Source organism: Panthera leo, chromosome A2, assembly GCF_018350215.1.
Source record: "Panthera leo isolate Ple1 chromosome A2, P.leo_Ple1_pat1.1, whole genome shotgun sequence".
NCBI lineage: Eukaryota > Metazoa > Chordata > Mammalia > Carnivora > Felidae > Panthera > Panthera leo.
The window spans coordinates 76,227,313-76,239,721 of NC_056680.1; the positions used below are offsets into that span (position 1 = coordinate 76,227,313).

The following is a 12,409-nucleotide window of genomic DNA, read 5'->3' on the forward strand; positions in this document are numbered from 1 at the left end:
GTTGCTATGCAATCATGTATCAGGGTCATTATGTACAATAAATATAGAAGGGCAGTGAGCATTAAGCTCCTTAACGGTGATGGCAAATCTTTCCTGTTTCATCAAGAATAGGAGGAATAAATGGGGTACCTGGGTGGCTCAGTCGGTTGAGCGTCCGACTTCATCTCAGGTCATGATCTCATGATTTATGGGGTCAAGCCCTGTGTCGGTCTCTGTGCTGACAGCTTGGAGCCTGGAGCTTGCTTTGGATTCTGTGTCTCCCTCTCTCTCTGCCCCTTCCATGCTCATGCTCTGTCTCTGTCTCTCAATAATAAATAAATGTTAAAAAAAAAAAAAAAAAAAAGAATAGGAGGAACAAAGACGATGTTTCTTTTTGTCTCTAACTGCTGAGATTCCGGTTGTTTGTGACATAAAAGATGAAGTTGTTACAGAGATGAAACTGTCCCAAGACAAGGGAGTTACCCACGCATCTGTTCCTTCAAAAACTCACTAGGCATGAGGCATTTTTGTGAATGCTGAGGATACAGGGAAAAGATAGCTAGGGTCTCTGTTCTCACAAAACCCATTTTCTAATCTGGGAGGAAGACACACAATACACAGATCGATGAAGCGCTAAGTGTCATGCAGAAGTTAAGACAGAGGGATGGCACAGTGACTGCTTGTACAGTCACATTAGACTGGGCAGTCAGGAAGAATCCCTTCTTAAAGAGGTGGAATTTAAGCTTCTATCAATTCTGTCTGCCTGAGAGAACCTCTAAGTAATGACACCCCAGTAGTAACGGGCACATCCATGATCCAGATCTTATTTTCCAAATACCATTCTCCACTTAGAGGAACCAAGGCTCATTGGAGAAATGGTTGATTCAAGGGCTGGAGGAGGAAAAGTATAAGGTGACCTTGGAATATTTCTTTTAATACCAGAAAGAAAGTGCTTACGTCATGGGGACATGACAAGAAGACACGAGGCCCAACTTGAGACAGTCTGCCAAAATCAGAGACAATCTGAACAAAAAGCATAATGCTCATAATCGGTTGTGACCCACCAAATGTTTTAAACAAATACCTAGAGGATAAAGGAAGATTCCTCCTTATGACAGGGTGGCATCTCACAAATGTAGAAGGAATAAGGGAATTAGAAAATCAACGTTTGGAAAATATCCAAACGAGTGAGAGAATGCTACCAAGAGAGTGAGAGGAAAGGATGATGCAAATGTGAAGTGTTGCCATTGGGTAACTGAGTGTGGGGTATAGAGGAATGTGCCCATCTATTCTTGCATCTTCCCTGTGAGTTTGAAATTATGCCTGAATAAAAAGTTCAAAGGAAAATAAGAAATTGAGTTATGAGTAGAGCAAGAAAAATGGGGCAGTAACTGGAGGAATATGAGATGAAGAGAAGTTTCTGTTTTTATTTTTTTGGGTAGGATATCCCAGAGGATGCTTGTAGGATGACACGAATTGGTGCTTGAATAACAGCAGAAACAAAGCCCTTGAGATTGGGATCCCTAGCACTACATGAGGGATGGAAACTGAATGTACTAGAACCCAAGGACAGGCATAAAGCTTGAGCCCAGCTGCAGGAGGATAGCAGTTTGATGGTGAGAAGATGAAGTTTTTGTCTGATTAATTCTTTGTGCTAAGGAAATGGGGTGAACTTAGAATTTCAAAGTGAGAGGAGATCTGATAGTTTTGGGAGAGTGGAAAGGAGATTTTATATAAATGTAATAGGACTGCCAAGTAGTGTCGAGGGCCCCTTAGAATTTAGTGACCATTTATTTAAAGCAAGAAGTTGGTCCCTTCAGCAATGCTGATATGTTTGGGTGCAGGTGCCAAACAGGTGAATATTTGCTTATTACCAGGGTTAGGTCCTTGAGGGACCAGGGAGCAGTGAAGGAGTAAGGAGATGAAGGAGATGAGTAGTTAGCAAGAACAGAATTAGGATAAGCTAAACTGGATAAGGGGGGGAAGAGAGGGCACCAAAGTCAGTGTTTGGAACACATGATGCATGCTGTGGACAGAGTTGATTTAGACGTACCCTGTTTCTTCACAGCACTCAGAATCTAGTAAGAAAGGTAAACGAATAAAAATATAATTTCTACAGAGCATGCTGTTAAATAAGCAACTATGCAGCAATACGGAAGCCCACAAGGTGGCCACTTGATCCAGCTGCAAAGGCGTCTCAGGGAAGCTTCTTAGACATGGCAACGTTGGAGCTGAAGGATGAGCACAGCTACCAGTGGGAATGAAGGAAGAAGGACGGAGACCCGCAGGCTTGGGCAAAGGTGAAAAGTAATGACACACCACTGTAAGGAGATCTATCAACTACGATATTTAATGAAGTAGGAGTATAAAATTTAGATTGGACAAGCCTGGGGGGACAACGCTGGAGATGATGGTGGGAGCCAGATCACAAAAGATTATGTGTGCCATCCTGGAGAGCTATAAAGGTGGTAGGAACCAAGAAAGAGTTTTAAATAGTTCAGAGGCATAAAATCTGATCTCCAGTGCCAAAAAACTACGCTGGTGGCAATATGATGAAGGCACACTAAAGGTATAAAGACTACATGGGGACATGATTTAAAAGACTGCTCACTCTGCAAGAGGAGGATTAAGACATTTTTGGAATGGAAACAAAGCTGCACAACTAATTATATCATACAGTAAACATTAATAAATAAAGCCAAATATAGATCCATTTTTCTCCTGCAAAGAACAAAGAGGAAATGAATGATTACTTTGCATATACTACTGCCTGCCCATACATTCTGGGCTACTGGGAATATTAATGAGGTTCATGGAAAAGTGTTTTCGTGTTTTAGAAAACACGTGGACTTAGGGCATGTTAATACTTATGAAGATTACTGGTCCTCTGGACCAGGGAACTGATAAATAGACTTTCTAATTTCATAAATCAAATCAGCCCCACTGCATGTGCTGTTGGCAAAAGGAACATCAGTACGTGCATAAAGACTTCCTCCATTAATCTTAGTTAGGTGCTAATATGTTTAAGAAAACAATTATGGATCTGTTAGTTAGCAAAGGATAATTATAAACGATATTAATATGCTGGCTTTCCACTTAAAAAGCAGGATGTACATTGTAGGCAAGGCACTGTGTAAGTAGAGATTATACAAACTGCTATGGAAAGGGTACGCTTTATAAAGCAATTTCATGTGTAAGCAGAAGCAATGCATGAAATCTAGAAGAAATGTCAACCCATCATATAGGAGAGTTGAAGGAGTCAACAATTTGCTTTGACTATAAACAGAGAACTAGCTTTACTATACATATGTATCTGTACTTTCTTAAATTATCTCATTAATATTCAACTAGCATTGAGATGCACACCAAATTTTATAACAATATTGACAGCAGAAACAATTTTTTTTCTGCATCAGTTTTTTGTCTCATTTACACTGGAAAAGGGACTCTTCTTTATTTGAAGACCTTAAGGACAGGTTGCCAAACTATTTCTATAAAGGGCCAGATAGTAAATATTTTTTTCTGTGCCATGTAGACTCTGTCTAGTCTACTCAACTCTGTAGTCATAGAAAATATGTGTACGAATAAGCGTGGCTTTGTTCCAGTACAATTTAATTTATAAAAGCAAGGCAGCAGGCAGGATTTGGCCCATAGTTTGCCAGCCCTTGTCCTAAAACAACACTTGTAAGTTTTATCAGTTTCTCTTAAACCATAAATTTACTCAGAAGAACTATAAAATAAAGTTTCAGAACATGAGAGGAGGGCCCAAATCATACCGAAAATTTTAAGAAGTCTCCTAAAAAGTTTCCTATTTTAACTCTATCAATTTTCCTTATAGAAAGAACAAAGGCTATCCTTTCCAGAAAAGGAGTGTTTCAATGAGATTTAATTTTAGGAAGAAAAGGTTTTTTTCTTCCTTTAATTTTCCAGATTTTCCTTCCCGATTGCTCTGATCCAGGAACCTGAAGAGGGATAATTTGGAGAAGATGACAAATTTAATTCTGGAGGTTGATCTGAGACTCCGGGTGGATTTTCACATGGAGATGCCCTCATCAGACTACCCTCTAATGCAAAACTCTTGCTCCAGCTTCGGAAGCAAAAAGAAATCCATCTCCTTGGTGTTCATCACTCAGAAATACTGGGTATTTAAAATACGTGGGCCCAAGTGATATCTTTCCAAGATACCCACAGAAAAGAACGGTGCTGTTAATTTACTTTGGTTTTGTAAACCAACCTCAGATCTGATTAGTAAATGAACAGCTCAAACATCTACCATCGCATGTTATAGCACTGATCAGGCTCTGAAAGGTCTTTTACTCCTTTTCAGTTTAGAAGCTCATAAAAGATTTTATCTTCAATTTGATTGCCTTTTCATTATGATGTATCAGAAAGGCAATATTACATGGATTTGGAAAGTAAGAGTCAGAAAAATTATCCCTTAACTTGAGTAAAATGCTTTAAATTAGGTTTCACAAAATTTTTTAGGTTGAAAATTAAGGAATAAACTTTTCTTTTTCGCTTCAGTCATTCCCTATTTCACTTGGAAACTCTTCTGACAGAAATAATAACGAAAACAACAGTAATAATGGTAAAGCCTAGTGATTTGAACACAGACCAGGCACTGGGCTGTGTGCTTTATATGCAGTGACTCCATGAAGAACTACAGCTTAGAGTAAGTACCTTCCCGAAGGTCACAGAGAGGCTAATACACAAAAGCTGGTCTCAAACAAAGCCTGAGTAACTTTAAACTCCGCACTTTCAAATATTACACACTTTTGGCATCTTTAAACAAACGGTGCAAGAGAATTCTTTAAAAAAAACACTTACACATTTAAGAGTTATTTTATTCTTTCTTCCCTATCTAAATCTTTGTCTACAAAGTATTTGGTACAAGACTATTTCTGGCTCTACATTGTCTTGCTAAAACTCTGCTGCTGCCTCTATGCCTACTTGAGAACAAATGCTGGATCTGTAAGCATGGTACTCACGGCCCCCAGACCTTATCTCAGATTCCTTGCCAGCCTCATTACTCTTGCCACAAGCCTGGCCATAAACCATCTGCTCAGGCACCGTGGCCTCTCATCCTTGGATTGTGTGCATTCCTGAGGCTAGGGGAAGACACAGCTCATCTCTGCTTCTGAAATCCCACTCATCTTTGAGACCAAGCTCAAATGACATACTCCCCCATGCATTTTTCCTCACCTCTGCCAGTGAGAATGAAGCACTCTCTCCTCTGTGCTACAACAGCCCTTTGTGTTAAACTCCCCTCAGTTCGGTTATCCCCTTGCCTCACCTTCTTGTTACCAGTTATCTACCTTTCTCACTAGATATCCTTGAAGACTGGGATAACAATGTATCCACCTTGCTGTCCCTCACAGCATCCAGCACAATACTTTGTAGGCGGCAGGTATGAGTAAAAGTTCATAGATGAAACTGAGCAAAAACTCCATCTTGCTAAAATCCTCTTAATATGTAACCCTTAGGAACATGTGGCCAACTGCAGGATCTCAAATCCTGGGAAGCGATCCTATAAAAACTGTTGAGTATTTGGTTCATGTAGGTTGTGAGGACATTCTATGAAGCAGAAGAATATCCTATGAATCTAGTGTAGAGGGCAAAGGGAGTTCTGGGAAAATCATTTGAAGATTTCCTGAAATACAAACCTTCAGAAGTGTTGGGAATATAAAATTGACCTCAACAGCAATCTCTTGTCAATAACTGAGACGAAGTTTTCAAATTTGGAAGAAAAGATGAAACTGTGGAAATCCGTGAGGTAGTCCTGGGAGAGAGGAGGGAGCATGGCTGAACAAGAGCCTCTGCTTCCCAAGCTTCAGATTCCTCATATATCCTAACTTCTGCCAACTCACATTAGCCATACACTTCTCATACACTCTGTTCCTTCTTGCAATTTCAAAATATCTTTCAAAGATATTTAAAAATTTTAGAAGAATACACTTAGAATTTGTATTAGTAATACCTTCGTGGCCATCAGTAGGCTTAATATTATTAACACACACTGCAAAGCAGAGGTATCTGACTGGAATCCAGGGAATCTTTACTACTAGTTAAATGACTGAGAATTAAATGGTCAGAAGTGAATTGTTATCAGGTAGAACCTCTGATGATTCCTCTGATGACTATTCTCAGCTTAATCCTCAAAAGTTGGATGTACCAGCATTCTGTGTTCAGACCTCTTCCTTCTCACTCAATACAGTCTTCCTTGACATTCCCGTTAACTCCTTGATTTAACTATCAGAGTTATCCATATGTATGATGGCTTAGATTCTAGCTTGAGAGGACCTTTCCTCCCAGCTTCCAATTTGTATTTCCAACTGTTCTTCGGGCATTTTCACTAGGATACCCATTTATAACCAAACTTATCTGCTTTCCCTCTCTCCAAATAAAAGAAAGAACCCCACATCTCTTTTGGTTTTGATCTAGGTTAATAGTACTACCTACCTAGTCAACCAAATTAGAAACGAGGGGTTGTCTTAAATTCCTAGTTTCTCTCATTCCCCAAATCTTGTTGGTTCTGTCTCCTAAAATCTCTCTCATGATGAAATTTTATAACCCTGGGGAGAGAAAGATTCCACAAGTTTCCAGAAGGCAAAACAAAATGAAACAGGCCATATATAAAAAGACTGGGATGACTCTGGCCATGTCAATAGAAACAACAGAATCAAGAAGGTAATGGAGCACTGCATTCAAATTTCTGAGGTTCAACATTTTTCAACCAAGGGTGAGGCTAAAATAATGATAGTTATTTCAGAAAATAATTATTTTCAGACATTCATGGCTTCAAATTGTTTATCTTTCATGTACTCTACTAGATGATATGTTCTACCAAAAGGAGAGAGAACATAAAAAATGGAAGGCATGGAATCCAGGAAAGTGGGTATCAACACAGGAAAAAGGCAAAGGGGTCCTCATGACGATGATGAATGATAGCTATATAATCATAATAATGTAATAAAAATTATGATATGCTTATATGGGAGTGATGGGGGATGGACGTGTGTCTAAGGAATTGGGAAAGATGTAAGGGCTGAGTGCTTCTCTTCCGCGTAAGAGAGTCAAAGATAAAATTCCACACACCGAAAGATCAAAAAATAGCTACCTAAACATTGCATTTAGAAATCTGGAGGTGAATATCAGAAGAAATCGCTAAATGAGTTGAATGTAGCTGTTTCTGGAGATGGGTGTCAGGGAAGTGCTGTTTTTCACTGTAAGGCTTGTAGTACTTTTGACTTTTAGGATTTATGTATATGGACATTCTGATAAAAGAAAAAAAGAAAAAAAATTCAGTACCCCTTTTAAGCCTTATAGAGACTACTTTGTGTTATAATTCCCTAAGGAAAGATGCTCGGAGAGAAAAGCTCTAAAGATCTACTCTCATTTTTTATTTCCTTAATATTTATAACGAAAAGAATGTAATGCTTTCTTTACTTAAATCATTTCTCCTTTCCAGCAGTTTGATTATTCCATATCCGTGTTCTAGGAGATGTTCTAAACAAACAGCCACACTATAACCTAGTGAGAAATAGTTATGTCCTACCCAAGAGGGTTAAGATTTGTAGCTCCTTTCCATACAACACACTTGGGCTATGAGCTAATGGGTGTATAAAACATGCCAGGCCCTGTCCTAATGATTCTAAGCCTACACGAAGCATTTTTCTCCTGTGAGGAATATGGCTTAATTAACCACCTGCTGAACTTCAGTTTGGGAGAAAGGTAACTTACGGTGAAAAGCTTTCTCGAATGAAAAATAAATACAATTTGAAGGGTCAAAAAGCCACAATGAAAACAGTTCTTGATGGTCACTTTTGCTTAATTACATTATTTGGAGATAACACAGACATTAAAGGTTAACAAGCCTGTTCCCTAACAGAAGAGAAAACTGTGGCCTAAAAAGGGTCAGTGACTTGACCAGAATGATCTCATGTATTTTCAGGTTTTGTACTGTGACCCAGGTCACTTAGTAAAGGTTACACAACTCCTAATATGTAGTATCTATTCCCAAAGTAGAGAATAGAGTCAATCGATTAGATAATTTAAGCTAAAAACTGAATGCCTTAGATTACCTGGATATTTGGGAAAAACAGTTTTGGGTTTTTTTTGACCCTTTCCACTATACAAGTAAAAGAAATTCATTACAGAAAATAATTTCAACTGCAGAAAAAAAAATTCTTTGTATATGCCAAAGATAACTGCTATTAATAGTTTGGTACACTTTTTTTTTTTTTTTTTTTTTTTTTTTTTTTGCTTACTTAATGTACTATTAGTTACATATTGCCTATTGTCACACCCATCATACAAACTGTACCATTATTTTTTAATATGGACTTTTCTTCAGTTATTAAGAGAAGGGAAGGAGATGGCAAAGAGGCAGAAACTTCCAGATGTGTAAGGAGAGGAGAAAAGTTTGAATTTCTCATTCAAATCATAAAAACTCAGTAAAATAAAGCAAAAAATATGACCAAAACTAACAATTTTTTAAAGTATTAACTTTAAAATTAGATGGTGCCTCTGATATAGCTGCAAATTAAAGACAGTTGATGCTCACAAAAATTTTCAACTGTAAAACATGCTTATGTTGGACTTTGACAACTTATTTTTAGATAGATAGATGGCTCAAATAATTCATCTGTAAGGAAGTGGAAAGCCCTCAGTTTTAAATCTGTATAAAAAGCTTACGTCTTGGGGGATCTGGGTGGCTCAGTCGGTTGAGCGTCCGACTTTGGCTCAGGTCATGATCCCACAGTTCGTGAGTTCGAGCCCCGCCTTGGGCTCTGTGCTGACAGCTCGGAGCCTGGAGCCTGCTTCAGATTCTGTGTCTCCCTCTCTCTGCCCCTTCCCTGTCATGCTCTGTCTCTCAAAAATGAATGTTAATAAAAAAAAAAGGTTGAAAAAAAAAAAAGCTTATGTCTTATTTTATGTTAAACGATCTCACAATAAATAATTGAAAAGTTCTTTAAAAAATTTTTTGATGGAATGAAAGAGGAAGGAAGAAAAGAAGGAGGGAAGGAAGGAGGAGGGAGGGAGGATAAAGCCAGGGTCAAAAAATTTGCTCTAATCACTTTTTTGTCTTTTCTTCTTTTTTTCCCTTTATGCAGGAGATACAGGCTACTATTCAATCTCTACTGTAAGATTGGTGGCTCTGAGCACTCCTTTTAAAATGCAGCATGCTAGGAATTCAGTCCTGCTCATAAAGGAATGAGGAGACATTTCCACATGAAACTTTTGTGGAAAATCACTTTCTTTTTTTAAAGTAAGCTCTATGCCTGGGCGCCTGGGTGGCGCATTCGGTTAAGCGTCCGACTTCAGCCAGGTCACGATCTCGCGGTCCGTGAGTTTGAGCCCCGCGTCAGGCTCTGGGCTGATGGCTCGGAGCCTGGAGCCTGCTTCCGATTCTGTGTCTCCCTCTCTCTCTGCCCCTCCCCCGTTCATGCTCTGTCTCTCTCTGTCCCAAAAATAAATAAAAAAAAACTTTGAAAAAAAAAAAAAATAAAAATAAAGTAAGCTCTATGCCCAATGTGGGCTTGAACTCATGACCCTGCTGTCAAGAGTCACATGCTTTACTGACTGAGCCAGCCAGGTGCCCCAAAACTCAACCGCTTTTAAAATCATATCTAACATTTACCATTGCCTGAATGTATGCAATGATTGAACAGCATGTTTCATCTTGTTATAAGAATACATACCGACAAGGTGTTTATTAATAAGAATAAATGCCAAGAAGGTATTTATTTGTAAGAATAAAAACCAGTAGCTATCTTGGGAAACTCTTTTGAAGTCAATCTCCTCAGACATCATAAAGTTTTCCATCACATACAAGATCTATTTTTATTATGAGAGCTTGTTTTTTTTTCTTTCTAATTTTGAGAGCTTTGTAAATTCTTCAAAGCTTAAGTTCTCATTTTTCATGGCAGTGCCCTTTCCCAATTACTCCACATACTGGGATATCAGAGTTATTGTTAAACAGATCATTAAAAATGACAGGTCAGGTCCTTACACCTGACTAAGTTAGTCCTGAATATAAATTAGGTGCTTTGGGACATGCATGCTCTCTTTTGGATGACTAGGGCCATGTTACTGCACTGAAGCACAGACAATTTACTAACTCCGGCCCAAATCTGAGCTGGTGATTAAAAACTGATGGAGTGTTTGGCACTACTAATAGAATATTCTTACCACTGCTTTTGGAACACCACTTTTCCAACTTGAGGCTAACCAGTTTAATTTTTTTTTTAACGTGTATTTATTTTTGAGACAGAGAGAGACAGAGCATGAATGGGGGAGGGTCAGAGAGAGGGAGACACAGAATCTGAAACAGGCTCCAGGCTCTGAGCAGTCAGCACAGAGCCCGACGCAGGGCTCGAACTCACGGACCGCGAGATCATGACCTGAGCCGAAGTCGGCCGCTTAACCGACTGAGCCACCCAGGCGCCCCAGAGGCTAACCAGTTTAAATAAACACTTATATTTACGCTTTATCTCCACTAGTATACTTTGGAGAAAATGTTTCACTTGGATTAAACAAACACCAAGGATAAGAAAATTCACATTGAAAATACTCTATTTGCCTCCATCAAAAGACAAACCACATTGCTTTTCTACTCAATTTTCAAATATAAAAAAAGAACTCTCTGAAACATTTCTTAAGCACTGTCAGCCTTAATACCCTCAATGTGAGAAATCAATGGCTATGTTTGAATGGTACCTGGTACAAAGCATTGTGCTAGTGAATTCATCTGCATCTTGCACTATTAATTTATGTAATTTCTTAGCTCTTGCTTTAATGAATTCGACTGGAATACGTCAAGAGACCATAGCCAAAGATATATCTCTTTCAGAAATGGAACTTTGATCTTCTCAAGGTCATTAATACTGTGTGTAAAATAATAATTTTGGGTAGATAAAATGTGTTCATAAAATATTACACATCTTGCAGAAACCTAACAGGACGTGCTCAAGCAGGTAAAATCTGCTTTGACCTCGACTCCGATTACTTTGAAAGTAGGTTTGCAGTCTACACTTTAAACACAGAATTCTGCTGGTATCTCTTGCTATCAGATTATAAACACAACGCCTATATTATCAGAGTTCAGCTGCTTCAAACATCTGAATTGTCTGTTGAAGAAGTCCCGTGTTTCTTCATATTACTTTAAAATAATATTAGGTGTAGAGTTATAACTCAGACTTATGCAGACTTACGCAAAGTTCAAAATATCTCAGAGTTGGGATTTTCAAAGGAAAAGGAAAAAGAAACTAAACTGGCCAAAGAGAGGTGTAGCAGAGCAAATACCCTATTGTCTGTCTTTTACTTTTGTACCACCCTTTTTACATTATGCCAGGGCGGGTATGAAAAAAAGCAAGATTTTGAAACAATTTTTTTTACTCTAATTAAAGGTATTTTGGAAATAGTTCCTTGCATTCTTCAAAAGGATTAGCAGCAGCAATATTTTATGCTGGGTAAAAAAAAAAAAAAAAAAAAAGAATACTGCTTCTCTTCTTAAATGTCTAATACAGATGGTAGGTGATTACTACATTTATATTCATATAAATGTTAAAACTTCTTGATCATGTTCCAAATCTTTTGTAATGACAGAAGAGAGAACAACACCAACAAGGAATTTGGGGCTATACTATACCAACCACATAATACATTACCTTTGTCTAGAAGAGTAACTGATTTTTTAACTTACTGCCTCTAAAGAAATCTTTTTTCACTTTAAATAAGAAGTAGGAAAGTGATTAAAGAATTTTATATCATATGAAATATCCTATGGATTTTGGTTTTGTTTTGTTTTTACAGAATAAGCTTTTATCTCTGGGCTTTTCATATCAAATTCAAATACATCTTGATAAAGTAAACTCTATCCAAATATTGTAAACGTACAATCAATAAAAGCAAGTTATATTATAAAAAAAACTTTTACTAAGCCAAGATCTTTTTAAAAAAATATAAACTTACAAATGGTATAAAGCAGGTCCTTCATTCAGTCACTGAACATTTTTTTAATTTACCTCCCACATAAAGTAGTGGAAGAGATTTGAGATCAGAGAAGGTCTATGCACTGATCATTATTTTAACTCTGGCTGGCTGAGAGGTCCCCCATTGTCTGGACAACATCAACGAATATCTGTTATATGCAAGCATGCTGCCCAGGGGTCAAGCCACAAATTTTTATTCAGAGTTTCCTGGGATGACATTGGACTTGGGGTACCTACTTCTCTATGTTATGTGGCTACAAGAAATAACAATTTTTTCTTTGACAAAGAAAAAGAAAATACTGTCAAAATTATTTTTCAAAGACCAAAAAACAGCAGAAACAGCTGCCTTCCCAAGTCCTGACTGCAATGTATTTTGGAATAAGCCATTCAAACTGGCAGCTGGCATCCCAGATTGCTGATGACTCTATACTATCCAT

At 38.0% G+C, this 12,409-nt stretch overlaps 1 protein-coding gene and 1 non-coding gene across 4 annotated transcripts in view; both read right to left on the reverse strand.

The window, feature by feature from the left end:
• Nucleotides 1-12,409, reverse strand: part of LOC122206201 (B-cell receptor-associated protein 29) — a 56,304-nt gene that overhangs the window by 26,464 nt on the left and 17,431 nt on the right. The window lies entirely within an intron of this gene.
• On the reverse strand, nt 9,085-9,216 carry LOC122214709. The gene has a single exon (XR_006200084.1). It is a non-coding gene; the product is annotated as a small nucleolar RNA U109 (small nucleolar RNA).